We start from the raw sequence: 6,032 nt of genomic DNA on the forward strand, positions 1-6,032 counted from the left end.
AGACAATTTTTGCTGTTGAAAAATATCTTCATGTTTGACTTTCTTACACTGAACTCAAGGTTTTCAAACTAGATCTGCTTGATCCTACGGAGATGGCATAGGAAACACTTTTATGAGCACCTGACAAAACACAATATTATGTCTTCAGATCCCCCATGAAGAGTTTTTACTGGAGAGAGCCCCAAAACAATTAAAAATTTTGTAATGGAAAAAGGGGGTGCGTGGATGCATATATGCATGTGCCTGTGTGTTTATAGGGAAAAAGTCTTTTTCCCAGAGAAATTTAATTGGATGCTTTTCCTGTTCTTTGTTAAAATATGGACTTGCTGATGTCTCATATATTTTTTATAATGAAGATTGTTAGGAAATTAGAAATTCAGAGAAAATGCCTGGAAGGGGATCGTTAACATTCAGACAGGATTCCCGCTCAAATTGGAGCATTTGTCGTGGTTATTTTGGTGATATCATAATCTATGCACAAAATAACTAAATCTCATTCAGGGATGAGTGCAGTACACTCCTACAGAACTAAATGTGGTTCAAAGCTAGATTAAACTTCCGCTGTGGTCGAAATACCTATTAGGTTTCTTGTCACTTCTCTGTGTTTTTATATAAAATACCTACAAGAAATTCATATCTGTCAAAAATAATTGCATCCTTATCCATCACTGAAGCAAACTGAAACCAATACAGCCCCAGATTAAAGAAGTATGGGTTCTTTCCTTGGGTACACAAAGGGAAAGATTAAATGTTCCTTTGGGATTGTTTCCTTCTTCCACTGATAATGTGATTTATTTATTTTTCACTATGTTATCAAGTGTCTGCACTGAAAGTTATTTTTCTTTCTCAAAAAAATCCAATATCTTATTAAATTCTTTACTTGTTTAGTATTTATAAATATCACGCTATGTAAAAAATGTTACTATGAATGTGATTATCAGGTATTAATTTAGGATCTAAAATATGCTGAATACTTACATGAAAACCCTAGGATTTCCAGTGATCTCTCTCTATCTGTAAACTTTATCCTTCTTCTTCAGTACTGAAACCATGACTTTTTTCACCATTTTCAGAATATGGAACTTATATGAATCATTACCAATAACGGAGGCTCACAGTAAAATTCTGAGTGAGGTGGAATTGTGACTGCCTACGTACCACCAATTTGGATGCCTTAAAATGCTCTGAAGTGATATGTGACATTGAAGTCTGCAACAAAACCAGACACAGGTTTGGAAGAATCACAGAAGGAAGTTTAAGGTCTGTGCTACCCATCAGGAGTTCACAGAGCACAAAGCCAGGTTATCTAGGACTAAAGGCTAAAGCACCGAAAATATCTTTCATGTTCCTAGGCAGACACTGAACTGGTCAAGCTCTGGAGTTCCTTTTTGTCAGGAGCTGCACTGACTTGGATTCTACTGCAGATGCTTCTGTGAGACCACATATGTCACTCATTACATTTTCTGGAGAAAATGGTTGTCTGACCACCAGCAGCATTTTCTGAGACTTTGTGCTATAGCCATTGCTTTCCTGATTCAAAGTAATGGAAGAAAAGCAGAAGGCCCAGTTTATCCATACTGATTCCTCCGACTTCCCATAGATGAGAATATGTCACTTTAACCTTTGGCAACTGATCACCAACCATTGCTTGGTTTTCAAGTAATGCTAGTTAAATCTGTCTGACCGCCTACATGCCAGCCTGCCAAGTAGCATCCTCGAGAAAGTAAAATGACCAATAACAGCTACTTAAACTTTAGGGAACAGATCACCTTTCACAAAAAGTAGCAGTTTACCACAGAGCATTTTTAGGTGTACCCATTTGTCAAAATCCACTCTTCCAAGAAAGGTAGTATGAGATAACTAACTATCTGTGTCTGTATGCTGATTCTCACCGGTGGTATTTTAAATGAGAGTTTATGTACACAGCAGTCAGCATGGAAGTGTTGTTGTGAAATTGATAGCATGCCCTTTTCAGTAAAACTACAGGCATAAGAGTGAATCATTTGTATTTCAGTAGCTGGCAGTTCAAATGCTCCTCTCGTCATTTCACAGTCTAATACAACTGGTATAATGCTTTTCTGTGTAATTTCTGAATTCAAATCAGCAATTAAAAGATCACTTTTATTGACACAGGACTCACAGGCTAAACACAGTGGTGCGACATTGCTGATGTTCATACTATGTGTAGTTTCCTAGGATGCTGTCTGAAATGGGGACAGAAGAAGATATGTGACATATGCAAGAGGATCTCAGAAGGGTTTGCACATCAGGCACATCAAATCCCAAGGCATCTACCTTAGCACACAGTGTACAGTGTGTAGGCAGATCATCCTTCATTGTTCAAAATTTAATGCAAGACATCATGAGACAATCCAGTCTTACTTGAAAGAAAATGAAAAAAAATAGAGGCATTTCACTCAGCTATACCTGAATGTTTCAAATAAAAGAGTATTTAAGACAACTAGATGGTAAGCAAAGAGAAAGGCAGTGTTTTTGAAGGCTTTATTTCCACAGAGGGAAAAAAAAAGGTGGAGAAAGAAACTTTTATATGAGTTGAAAAGAAAGAGTAAGAAGCCTGAAGCTGTTTGGAAGATTTTTCTCAGACACTCTGGGGAAAATTTCAAAAACTCATGCAGAAAAGAAAGGTTTACATTTTTACTGAAAAAAAATAATTCCAAAAAATAAAGGCCAACCTCCCCAGCACCTGAAGTATAACAGGACAGTAGAAACACCATAGGACTCCTGAAGTATTGAAGAAAGTTTTTACTTAGAGGACAAGTGAAGTAGGAGGCTTACTAAAAGCCTGGGAAGAAAAATATATGACTGGGCTCAGACAAGAAATGCTCCAAAAGAAATGAAGCCAGGGAAGAATGCACAAGAATGCAGATCTGAGCTGTGGTATATCAACCAATTTATATTAGCCAAACTTATAAATTTACCGTTGCCACAAGAAGCATCATACCCAGAAGCAGACTGTGACCTCTTCATCATCCATGTTCTTTTTAAGCTGGAGGTGGGTGCAAAGGCATCCTCTAACCTGTTACTATTAGCCAACTAGGTAGAGTCCTTTTGTATTCATAACTTGAATTCTGCCAGAAAGGATAGTGACAATCTAGCCTAAAATATTCCTTGCTCACACTGATAAGATTTGATGAATGCTTGCAAATGCTTCAAGCACTGTTTTATTGTAAGATTAAATGCCTTTTATTTGGATGCTTACTCTTTTTGAGAGTCATATCTGCTCACACTTAACAAAATTATTCCTGTTAAGTCCAAGAGTTCCATTTTCTGTTGGACTTCTTTGATCTCATCAACATCTAAGCAAGCTGCATTGCTTTGTGTTTTCATGCACTCCAAAAGCTCATTTTCAAAATTACTTCCTTATACATAACTATTCATTAGGATTTCTGAATCACTTACAGTAATCGACATTTTAGGAATAAAAGTATTCACCTATTATAGAGGCATTTATTAGCACCCTATGCAGTAGTAAATTATGAAATTCACCACCATATAACATCATAAAGGATCCAGAACACTCTCTGTAAGTGGTGCTGTCTCAGGGATTTTAAAAAAAATGGTTTCTCTGAAACCCACAAAAACACTTCTTCTAATCAGTGGGTCTTGGCTTTGGCCTGAAGTTAAATGCAAATGGAAATACCCTTTAACAAGAAAGAAAAGCACAACGAGAAATAAAGAAAGAAGCTCTTATAGATAAAGCATAACAAGGAAGAAAAAACAATGATCATCTGATTCTGTGAGGTTCTCGTCTGTTCCTGAAACATATATATGTGTATATAAAGTACACAGATGGATGAAAAAAAATAAATCAATCCTTCTTTTAAGTAAAGAAGCTCAGAGACGACTGTTGTTTTGTGCTTAGAAACCATTTCTCATTTCTCATCTCTCTTTATACAGACAACTGGCTCCATGTACTTTTTGAAATAGCCTTTACCTCCCTCCTGCTCAAACAAGACATCAGAAGTAAGGCCATGACCCTTGGACTCTTGTCCATGCCCTGTTTAATGCTTTGATACCTCTTAAAGATCCAGTTTAGAGCAGTCAGTGCATACCTGCCACAAACTACTCCATCCTTTTTGTGACTGTTGGGTTGGAGTTAGATCAGTGCTTTGGAAACTGTGTCAAGAAGTCTCTGGAATGGAAATTTTGACTAATAAAGAACTGTTTTGTTCTTGAACCACTATTTTCGGCAATGTTCATTTCACCATGACAGCACATACTGACTATTGAGGAGACTCCAGGGTTGAATCATAGTCTGGAGTTTGGGATTGCATTGATGAATGCTTTACACACAGTATTGAAGTGATGAGCATCTTTGGATTGTGGCAAATTACAATAATTTGCTAAAGCAAATCCTGATCTAACAAGAAAGTCTACAGCTACATGCCTTTTGAAAACTTTGAAACATTTCACTGACCTTACCGTATTTTCCCCGTTAGCCTGGCAACAAGCTGTCATACTGGATGTGTACTACTACATTTCTTCTTCATTTGAAGTTAGATTTCCCATAAGTTAAACATCAAAGACCTCCAAGGATGGACACTTAGAACAGAACAGGTGAATATTTGTTATATTAATTTATTGTCCTGATGATATTTGATCATGTAAAAAGCTAAATTCCATTTGATGCAAGAGGCATAAATGCTCACAAAAACCTGGAAGCATTTCAGTACCAAATCCAGTCTGTTACAGGAGAAGTAGCATAGAGCAGAACTATTGTGAGGCCACTGCCATCCAGAAGATATAGCTTTATATAGCCTTTATATTTAATAACTGCTGAAGCACATGGTACTAAAGTGAATGAAAAGCACATGCAGTTTTCTGTATCTCATGTCCTGTCATTTGGTGAAATATTTTGTAGGAACTTTTAATGTCCTTTACTACTATTAGCAGGATTTGGTAATTATCAGTAGATCTTAAACCTATCTCTGGACAGCTTAAACATTCTTTTTTTCTAGGAACAAGTTCACATCTAATTAGTTTATTGCACGTGTTCACTTTATTTTTCTCTATAATTACTCCTGTACTTAATTTTCTTCATATCAGCACACATCAGTGTTAAGCTGCTATCTACAATGAGTCTGAGTTATGTCTTAAATTGGTTTCTTCTATTTATATGTGCACTACATATTAAAAAAAATATTACGGTAATTTCATTTTTTGTTCTAATTTCTGGCACAACTCCAAAATAACAATTTATAAAGCACTAAATGAATAACACACTTTGAACTTAGGTAAATGATACTAAGGAAAAAACAGTTTTATATGCTAAGTGTCAATTTGCTCACATTAAAAATCCATTACATCTTTCGTCAGTACTGGAAATGCCTCTTCCCAAGAAAAATCTGACCCTTACTTGAAGCCAGTTGGAGATTTTAGTGTATGCAGATCTAGCAATATCTGAGAGGCAGTTCTTTGCCTCCTGCACAAAAGTGATGCTGAAGATCATGTTTGATTTTTTCTTACACACTTGCATTCAGTACGTAAACCCCCTACAAAGCTAATAGAACAAGACAGCATTTTGAACTGACAAATTCTGTTTGTTTAATCTTTTACAAAATATTATTTCCACAATGATTCAGAAGTTGATCTGATAGTATGTTACCAAAATTTCTGTATCTTTTGCTTTCTTCTTCTTTTTTTTTTTCTTTAGGCAGTATGACAAGTGTGGTATGAACAGGATGAGCAGGAATTCTGGAATAGGATGAGCAGGAATTCTGTGATGTGGTCAGGTAGGAAAGAAAGACAAGAGGTTCAAATACACAGAGCCAGCACTCAGAATGTGTAGTTCCTATGTTTGCAACAGCATGCAAAAACACTTACTGGGTGTTTTCCTGGCTCAACTAAAGACAATGAAAGTTTTACTCACAAATATGCCAGAATAAGAATCCTCCTTCTTTGCATTATTCTTCCAGATCTTACACTCAGCACAAAGCAGGAATTGAAAATAACATCAGCAAACTTCATACCGGCATCTGATGACTTCATGAACTCTAGATAGTTGTAATCCA

Source organism: Manacus candei, unplaced genomic scaffold (assembly GCF_025592945.1).
Source record: "Manacus candei isolate 608988 ecotype Guabito, Panama unplaced genomic scaffold, ASM2559294v1 h1tg000028l, whole genome shotgun sequence".
In the NCBI taxonomy this organism is placed as follows: domain Eukaryota; kingdom Metazoa; phylum Chordata; class Aves; order Passeriformes; family Pipridae; genus Manacus; species Manacus candei.